A 10,741-nucleotide genomic window follows, 5' to 3' on the forward strand; every position below is an offset into this window, starting at 1 on the left:
CTATAGATGGGTAGATTCTTAGTGAGTTGTTCCCCGCCCTCTCCCATTCCCACTAATTTGCTTAGAGATAGCCAATACAGACGATTCTTTAAACATGTGGATGAGGATAGAAACTCAATCCTTAAGCATTACACATTTTCAGGACTGACTTTAAATTAAATTTTAGGCTATCATTAGCAATGTACCGCTATTCTCACATTTCTTTTATAGTCTCTTGTTTTCATGACCTTTTCGTACTTCGGTCTTTGCTTAATTTCATTCAGAGCTAGAAAACATGGTAATTTTTAACAACTCCTTGGTAATTCTGCAAATAAAAAGGAAGTTTTAAAAAGGTAGATTTAAAAAGAAAAGAATTGATTTGATTCCAAAGCTGGTATTAACGTATTTTAATGCAGAGGAAAGATAAGGAGCAAGATGAATCTTAAGGTTATAAGAGGCCCATCAAATTGACCTACATGAGCTCACAGAAGTTACACGTTTCCTAAGGCCAAGGAACTGCTTCATGACCTTGAAGGGTATATTAGTATTTCTTCTTAAGTCATTACATTTTCAAACATTGGAACTGCTCAGATTTGGTTCACTGCACAAACCAATCACTTAGAATGTGAAAGAGCATGACTTTGGTCTCCTGGAGACAGCTCTTCTGTGATTGAGCTCTCGTTTGCACGGCCTGTCTACCTTCCCTGTTAATTTTTTTTTTTTTGTTTCTTTGTTTTTCCCCTTGTCAGCCTACATTGTGAATGCAACTGATAGAACAAACACCAACACCTAACACTGGAAATTCTCTCCTCTGGACTCATTTGAAACACATGCTGAGGTTCTCAATCGGCAAGTTTTATAAAATGTCAGAACGTTTTAGAGTTGGGAGTGATTGTTGGACTCATTAAAATCACACAGGGAGCTTAAGAAAATACTAATGCCTCAGCCCCACCTTCAGAAATTCTGAATTAACTTGTCTGGGGAAGGCTGCAGGCCACTATGTTTTTAAAACGTTTTCCAAGCAATTTGAATGTCCAGCCAATTGGAGAACCACTGGGCTAGTCCCATTCGATCAGATAAAAACAGAAATTCATATAGGATTTGACATAGCAAAGGGCACAAAACTAGACATCAGAATAGCTGAGACTAAACACTGACGGCGCCGGCCCTCCCAGCCCCGCAGACGCCCGCGCCGCCTCCCTCCGCCGAGGGGACCCGGGGTGGCAGCCGCCACAACCCCCGTCCTTCCCGCGCCCCGCGCCCTGCCGCCGCCGCCGCCGCCGCCGCCGCCGCCGCCGCCGCCCCCACTCACCTCAGGGGCGCAACCGGCACAGCCGGCTGACGGCCTCGTTCCCGCCGAAGCGTCTCGGAGCGGTACTCCCTGCGCGGGCCGGTTCTTCCCCGGCGGCCGCAGGGGGTTCAGGGGTGGGGGGGCGGGGAACGGCCTTCACTTGAGCAACGAACCGAAGCGCCGCCTGGTGGCATTTTCCAAAGGCCGGCGCCACCGCAGCCGCCTTGGGTCCGCACAGCCCCCTGCCGGCCGCAGCTCTTGCTGTCTCGCCGAGCCGACAAGCCTCCGCGGACAGGGGAGGGAGCCACGGCGCGAGTCGGAGGCCGGGCGGGGGTGTGCGCAGACTCTGTCCTCTGGGGACTGCGCGCATGCGCACCAGCGGGGCGGGACCCGCGGCCGCTGCGTGGGGGCGGGACCCGCGGCCGCTTCGTGGGGGCCGGCCCCGCCCAGGGGCACTGGTCCGGCTCAGCCAATCGCGAGCGCCGGGTACCTCTTGGCGCGGGCGATTTGAATGGTTCGCGGCCGCCTGAGGTGGCGGCAGGTGGGCACGCCGCTGCTCTTTTGGGAGCTTCTCTGAGATCGGGGGGGGGGGAACACGCCCCTCATCCTTTCGCCGGAGCCCCACCCTCCCCAGGCCGCGGGACTGGCAAAAAAAAAAAAACAAAAAAAAACAAACAAACCCAGCTGGGAAATTAAAACAACACTGACTTCAGGATAACGGTTACGTCCTTGGATGGAAAGAAGGGAATAGGATAAAGGAAAGGAGAAAAAGAAACTTCAAGCATTTGTATATGATTTGATTTCTTAAAAGAAATATTTTTAAATGCTAACATTTTGCCACAATGCTTCAATGTTTTGAAGAATTAAAATGTTAATATGTAATTTTATTACATAAAAACCCAAAATTTAGTCATGCATATGCACACAGATATGCATATTTTATATGTAAACATAAAAAACATGATTCAATGAATAAAATGATAGAGATTTTCTTTATCATTGAGCTTTATTCTTTTCCTGAACTTACGGTTATTTCAGGTACTTCAGGGCTCCAGAGCTTGCCAGGAGACGCACATGTCCAAGAAGGCCAGTCCCCAGCAGGGAAGCAGGATGGAGCCCCAGGTGCAGGTAGGTCACGGCAGGATGGGGATACTGGGGATGGTCGAAGGCAGGCAGGGAGGCTCGGGGTCAGGCAACGGGGAGGGAAGCACCGGGGTGTATGTGGGGCACAGGTAGGCCAAGGCAGGATGGAGTGAGGGGCGCTGTGTGGGACCCAAGTAGGAAGGGAGGGGAGGGGTGCTTCAGGAGCCAGGGTCGGGCTATCCCCTCCCCCCACCTCCTGCCACCTCCCAAAGCAGCAGCTGAGTCCCTCCTGAGCTCCCTGTGGGACAGGCCCAGCTTTGGCATCTGCGTCCTTGCCCCAACTTGCTACACGGCTCCCCTCATCTGGAGCCCCCGGCCCGCTTATCTTTCCCACCACAGACCGAATGCATCTTTGGACATGTGGCTGGCTCTGGGATGAAATGTTTCCAGGGCACTTCATTGGCACTCTTAACTCGTGCCATAACACACTGAATTGTTTTATAAGTACGTTTAGAAATAGCTTATTCACAAGAATATCAAACTTCCTCATTCTTGGTCAACATTGACAGATTGTCATTTATCTTAGCATGTTATACATACTCCAGTTAAGTATTTTTCCCCCTTTGTCTGTGATCGTCTACAGATAACACTGGTCTGCTATTAGCTTAGAGTCCATCTCTGCCTTTGCTCTTTCATTTTTCCTGAACTTCCCGTGTGGGATAATTTCTCATATTGCTTTCCCTGATCCTAACTTACTTGTTATAATTAAGCGGGGTGTAGGAATAGGAATATAGTATAGTTATGAATGTACAATAACATATATTCCATTATTCTAAATTGATTTAAATGTACTTAAAAATTATAGTTGAAGATAGAGTGCCTCGTTTGGAAGGGAAGGGAGTCTACACAATATTTGCTTTTATAAAGGGGGTATTGGGTCTGAAATGATAGCTATGGCCATAAGTTAGCAACGTTTGCTAGGAACTGGGTTGATGTTAACTCTGCTAGTTCTGATCCATAGATCACAGTCCTTTGTAGATCTATGTTCTATTGTAGACTTTGTGTGTTAGGTGCAGCATTTATCACATTTTATGTACCGCATTATACATATGATATTCAGTAGCTTACCCTTGTAAATGAAAAGATAAAAGGACTATAGATGGGTAGATTCTTAGTGAGTTGTTCCCCGCCCTCTCCCATTCCCACTAATTTGCTTAGAGATAGCCAATACAGACGATTCTTTAAACATGTGGATGAGGATAGAAACTCAATCCTTAAGCATTACACATTTTCAGGACTGACTTTAAATTAAATTTTAGGCTATCATTAGCAATGTACCGCTATTCTCACATTTCTTTTATAGTCTCTTGTTTTCATGACCTTTTCGTACTTCGGTCTTTGCTTAATTTCATTCAGAGCTAGAAAACATGGTAATTTTTAACAACTCCTTGGTAATTCTGCAAATAAAAAGGAAGTTTTAAAAAGGTAGATTTAAAAAGAAAAGAATTGATTTGATTCCAAAGCTGGTATTAACGTATTTTAATGCAGAGGAAAGATAAGGAGCAAGATGAATCTTAAGGTTATAAGAGGCCCATCAAATTGACCTACATGAGCTCACAGAAGTTACACGTCTCCTAAGGCCAAGGAACTGTTTCATGACCTTGAAGGGTATATTAGTATTTCTTCTTAAGTCATTACATATTCAAACATTGGAACTGCTCAGATTTGGTTCACTGCACAAACCAATCACTTAGAATGTTAAAGAGCATGACTTTGGTCTCCTGGAGACAGCTCTTCTGTGATTGAGCTCTCGTTTGCACGGCCTGTCTACCTTCCCTGTTAATTTCTTTTTTCTTTTTTTTTTTTTTGTTTGTTTGTTTTTTCCCCTTGTCAGCCTACATTGTGAATGCAACTGATAGAACAAACACCAACACCTAACACTGGAAATTCTCTCCTCTGGACTCATTTGAAACACATGCTGAGGTTCTCAATCGGCAAGTTTTATAAAATGTCAGAACGTTTTAGAGTTGGGAGTGATTGTTGGACTCATTAAAATCACACAGGGAGCTTAAGAAAATACTAATGCCTCAGCCCCACCTTCAGAAATTCTGAATTAACTTGTCTGGGGAAGGCTGCAGGCCACTATGTTTTTAAAACGTTTTCCAAGCAATTTGAATGTCCAGCCAATTGGAGAACCACTGGGCTAGTCCCATTCGATCAGATAAAAACAGAAATTCATATAGGATTTGACATAGCAAAGGGCACAAAACTAGACATCAGAATAGCTGAGACTAAACACTGACGGCGCCGGCCCTCCCAGCCCCGCAGACGCCCGCGCCGCCTCCCTCCGCCTAGGGGACCCGGGGTGGCAGCCGCCACAACCCCCGTCCTTCCCGCGCCCCGCGCCCTGCCGCCGCCGCCGCCGCCGCCGCCGCTGCCGCCGCCGGCCCCACTCACCTCAGGGGCGCAACCGGCACAGCCGGCCGTCGGCCTCGTTCCCGCCGAAGCGTCTCGGAGCGGTACTCCCTGCGCGGGCCGGTTCTTCCCCGGCGGCCGCAGGGGGTTCAGGGGTGGGGGGGCGGGGAACGGCCGTCACTTGAGCAACGAACCGAAGCGCCGCCTGGTGGCATTTTCCAAAGGCCGGCGCCACCGCAGCCGCCTTGGGTCCGCACAGCCCCCTGCCGGCCGCAGCTCTTGCTGTCTCGCCGAGCCGACAAGCCTCCGCGGACAGGGGAGGGAGCCACGGCGCGAGTCGGAGGCCGGGCGGGGGTGTGCGCAGACTCTGTCCTCTGGGGACTGCGCGCATGCGCACCAGCGGGGCGGGACCCGCGGCCCCTGCGTGGGGGCGGGACCCGCGGCCGCTTCGTGGGGGCCGGCCCCGCCCAGGGGCACTGGTCCGGCTCAGCCAATCGCGAGCGCCGGGTACCTCTTGGCGCGGGCGATTTGAATGGTTCGCGGCCGCCTGAGGTGGCGGCAGGTGGGCACGCCGCTGCCCTTTTGGGAGCTTCTCTGAGATCTGGGGGGGGGGGGAACCCGCCCCTCATCCTTTCGCCGGAGCCCCACCCTCCCCAGGCCGCGGGACTGCCAAAAAAAAAAAAAAAAAAAAAACAAACAAACCCAGCTGGGAAATTAAAACAACACTGACTTCAGGATAACGGTTACGTCTTTGGATGGAAAGAAGGGAATGGGATAAAGGAAAGGAGAAAAAGAAACTTCAAGCATTTGTATATGATTTGATTTCTTAAAAGAAAGATTTTTAAATGCTAACATTTTGCCACAATGCTTCAATGTTTTGAAGAAATAAAATGTTAATATGTAATTTTATTACATAAAAACCCAAAATTTAGTCATGCATATGCACACAGATATGCATATTTTATATGTAAACATAAAAAACATGATTCAATGAATAAAATGATAGAGATTTTCTTTATCATTGAGCTTTATTCTTTTCCTGAACTTACGGTTATTTCAGGTACTTCAGGGCTCCAGAGCTTGCCAGGAGACGCACATGTCCAAGAAGGCCAGTCCCCAGCAGGGAAGCAGGATGGAGCCCCAGGTGCAGGTAGGTCACGGCAGGATGGGGGTACTGGGGATGGTCGAAGGCAGGCAGGGAGGCTCGGGGTCAGGCAACGGGGGAGGGAAGCACCGGGGTGTATGTGGGGCACAGGTAGGCCAAGGCAGGTTGGAGTGAGGGGCGCTGTGTGGGACCCAAGTAGGAAGGGAGGGGAGGGGTGCTTCAGGAGCCAGGGTCGGGCTATCCCCTCCCCCCACCTCCTGCCACCTCCCAAAGCAGCAGCTGAGTCCCTCCTGAGCTCCCTGTGGGACAGGCCCAGCTTTGGCATCTGCGTCCTTGCCCCAACTTGCTACACGGCTCCCCTCATCTGGAGCCCCCGGCCCGCTTATCTTTCCCACCACAGACCGAATGCATCTTTGGACATGTGGCTGGCTCTGGGATGAAATGTTTCCAGGGCACTTCATTGGCACTCTTAACTCGTGTCATAACACACTGAATTGTTTTATAAGTACGTTTAGAAATAGCTTATTCACAAGAATATCAAACTTCCTCATTCTTGGTCAACATTGACAGATTGTCATTTATCTTAGCATGTTATACATACTCCAGTTAAGTATTTTTCCCCCTTTGTCTGTGATCGTCTACAGATAACACTGGTCTGCTATTAGCTTAGAGTCCATCTCTGCCTTTGCTCTTTCATTTTTCCTGAACTTCCCGTGTGGGATAATTTCTCATATTGCTTTCCCTGATCCTAACTTACTTATTATAATTAAGCGGGGTGTAGGAATAGGAATATAGTATAGTTATGAATGTACAATAACATATATTCCATTATTCTAAATTGATTTAAATGTACTTAAAAATTATAGTTGAAGATAGAGTGCCTCGTTTGGAAGGGAAGGGGGTCTACACAATATTTGCTTTTATAAAGGGGGTATTGGGTCTGAAATGATAGCTATGGCCATAAGTTAGCAACGTTTGCTAGGAACTGGGTTGATGTTAACTCTGCTAGTTCTGATCCATAGATCACAGTCCTTTGTAGATCTATGTTCTATTGTAGACTTTGTGTGTTAGGTGCAGCATTTATCACATTTTATGTACCGCATTATACATATGATATTCAGTAGCTTACCCTTGTAAATGAAAAGATAAAAGGACTATAGATGGGTAGATTCTTAGTGAGTTGTTCCCCGCCCTCTCCCATTCCCACTAATTTGCTTAGAGATAGCCAATACAGACGATTCTTTAAACATGTGGATGAGGATAGAAACTCAATCCTTAACCATTACACATTTTCAGGACTGACTTTAAATTAAATTTTAGGCTATCATTAGCAATGTACCGCTATTCTCACATTTCTTTTATAGTCTCTTGTTTTCATGACCTTTTCGTACTTCGGTCTTTGCTTAATTTCATTCAGAGCTAGAAAACATGGTAATTTTTAACAACTCCTTGGTAATTCTGCAAATAAAAAGGAAGTTTTAAAAAGGTAGATTTAAAAAGAAAAGAATTGATTTGATTCCAAAGCTGGTATTAACGTATTTTAATGCAGAGGAAAGATAAGGAGCAAGATGAATCTTAAGGTTATAAGAGGCCCATCAAATTGACCTACATGAGCTCACAGAAGTTACACGTTTCCTAAGGCCAAGGAACTGTTTCATGACCTTGAAGGGTATATTAGTATTTCTTCTTAAGTCATTACATTTTCAAACATTGGAACTGCTCAGATTTGGTTCACTGCACAAACCAATCACTTAGAATGTTAAAGAGCATGACTTTGGTCTCCTGGAGACAGCTCTTCTGTGATTGAGCTCTCGTTTGCACGGCCTGTCTACCTTCCCTGTTAATTTTTTTTTTTTTTTTTGTTTCTTTGTTTTTTCCCCTTGTCAGCCTACATTGTGAATGCAACTGATAGAACAAACACCAACACCTAACACTGGAAATTCTCTCCTCTGGACTCATTTGAAACACATGCTGAGGTTCTCAATCGGCAAGTTTTATAAAATGTCAGAACGTTTTAGAGTTGGGAGTGATTGTTGGACTCATTATAATCACACAGGGAGCTTAAGAAAATACTAATGCCTCAGCCCCACCTTCAGAAATTCTGAATTAACTTGTCTGGGGAAGGCTGCAGGCCACTATGTTTTTAAAACGTTTTCCAAGCAATTTGAATGTCCAGCCAATTGGAGAACCACTGGGCTAGTCCCATTCGATCAGATAAAAACAGAAATTCATATAGGATTTGACATAGCAAAGGGCACAAAACTAGACATCAGAATAGCTGAGACTAAACACTGACGGCGCCGGCCCTCCCAACCCTGCAGACGCCCGCGCCGCCTCCCTCCGCCGAGGGGACCCGGGGTGGCAGCCGCCACAACCCCCGTCCTTCCCGCGCCCCGCGCCCTGCCGCCGCCGCCGCCGCCGCCCCCACTCACCTCAGGGGCGCAACCGGCACAGCCGGCCATCGGCCTCGTTCCCGCCGAAGCGTCTCGGAGCGGTACTCCCTGCGCGGGCCGGTTCTTCCCCGGCGGCCGCAGGGGGTTCAGGGGTGGGGGGGCGGGGAACGGCCGTCACTTGAGCAACGAACCGAAGCGCCGCCTGGTGGCATTTTCCACAGGCCGGCGCCACCGCAGCCGCCTTGGGTCCGCACAGCCCCCTGCCGGCCGCAGCTCTTGCTGTCTCGCCGAGCCGACAAGCCTCCGCGGACAGGGGAGGGAGCCACGGCGCGAGTCGGAGGCCGGGCGGGGGTGTGCGCAGACTCTGTCCTCTAGGGACTGCGCGCATGCGCACCAGCGGGGCGGGACCCGCGGCCCCTGCGTGGGGGCGGGACCCGCGGCCGCTTCGTGGGGGCCGGCCCCGCCCAGGGGCACTGGTCCGGCTCAGCCAATCGCGAGCGCCGGGTACCTCTTGGCGCGGGCGATTTGAATGGTTCGCGGCCGCCTGAGGTGGCGGCAGGTGGGCACGCCGCTGCCCTTTTGGGAGCTTCTCTGAGATCGGGAGGGAAACCCGCCCCTCATCCTTTCGCCGGAGCCCCACCCTCCCCAGGCCGCGGGACTGCCAAAAAAAAAAAAAAAACAAACCCAGCTGGGAAATTAAAACAACACTGACTTCAGGATAACGGTTACGTCTTTGGATGGAAAGAAGGGAATGGGATAAAGGAAAGGAGAAAAAGAAACTTCAAGCATTTGTATATGATTTGATTTCTTAAAAGAAAGATTTTTAAATGCTAACATTTTGCCACAATGCTTCAATGTTTTGAAGAAATAAAATGTTAATATGTAATTTTATTACATAAAAACCCAAAATTTAGTCATGCATATGCACACAGATATGCATATTTTATATGTAAACATAAAAAACATGATTCAATGAATAAAATGATAGAGATTTTCTTTATCATTGAGCTTTATTCTTTTCCTGAACTTACGGTTATTTCAGGTACTTCAGGGCTCCAGAGCTTGCCAGGAGACGCACATGTCCAAGAAGGCCAGTCCCCAGCAGGGAAGCAGGATGGAGCCCCAGGTGCAGGTAGGTCACGGCAGGATGGGGGTACTGGGGATGGTCGAAGGCAGGCAGGGAGGCTCGGGGTCAGGCAACGGGGGAGGGAAGCACCGGGGTGTATGTGGGGCACAGGTAGGCCAAGGCAGGATGGAGTGAGGGGCGCTGTGTGGGACCCAAGTAGGAAGGGAGGGGAGGGGTGCTTCAGGAGCCAGGGTCGGGCTATCCCCTCCCCCCACCTCCTGCCACCTCCCAAAGCAGCAGCTGAGTCCCTCCTGAGCTCCCTGTGGGACAGGCCCAGCTTTGGCATCTGCGTCCTTGCCCCAACTTGCTACACGGCTCCCCTCATCTGGAGCCCCCGGCCCGCTTATCTTTCCCACCACAGACCGAATGCATCTTTGGACATGTGGCTGGCTCTGGGATGAAATGTTTCCAGGGCACTTCATTGGCACTCTTAACTCGTGTCATAACACACTGAATTGTTTTATAAGTACGTTTAGAAATAGCTTATTCACAAGAATATCAAACTTCCTCATTCTTGGTCAACATTGACAGATTCTCATTTATCTTAGCATGTTATACATACTCCAGTTAAGTATTTTTCCCCCTTTGTCTGTGATCGTCTACAGATAACACTGGTCTGCTATTAGCTTAGAGTCCATCTCTGCCTTTGCTCTTTCATTTTTCCTGAACTTCCCGTGTGGGATAATTTCTCATATTGCTTTCCCTGATCCTAACTTACTTATTATAATTAAGCGGGGTGTAGGAATAGGAATATAGTATAGTTATGAATGTACAATAACATATATTCCATTATTCTAAATTGATTTAAATGTACTTAAAAATTATACTTGAAGATAGAGTGCCTCGTTTGGAAGGGAAGGGGGTCTACACAATATTTGCTTTTATAAAGGGGGTATTGGGTCTGAAATGATAGCTATGGCCATAAGTTAGCAACGTTTGCTAGGAACTGGGTTGATGTTAACTCTGCTAGTTCTGATCCATAGATCACAGTCCTTTGTAGATCTATGTTCTATTGTAGACTTTGTGTGTTAGGTGCAGCATTTATCACATTTTATGTACCGAATTATACATATGATATTCAGTAGCTTACCCTTGTAAATGAAAAGATAAAAGGACTATAGATGGGTAGATTCTTAGTGAGTTGTTCCCCGCCCTCTCCCATTCCCACTAATTTGCTTAGAGATAGCCAATACAGACGATTCTTTAAACATGTGGATGAGGATAGAAACTCAATCCTTAACCATTACACATTTTCAGGACTGACTTTAAATTAAATTTTAGGCTATCATTAGCAATGTACCGCTATTCTCACATTTCTTTTATAGTCTCTTGTTTTCATGACTTTTTCG

The sequence above is a fragment of the Camelus bactrianus genome, unplaced genomic scaffold, assembly GCF_048773025.1.
Source record: "Camelus bactrianus isolate YW-2024 breed Bactrian camel unplaced genomic scaffold, ASM4877302v1 HiC_scaffold_152, whole genome shotgun sequence".
NCBI lineage: Eukaryota > Metazoa > Chordata > Mammalia > Artiodactyla > Camelidae > Camelus > Camelus bactrianus.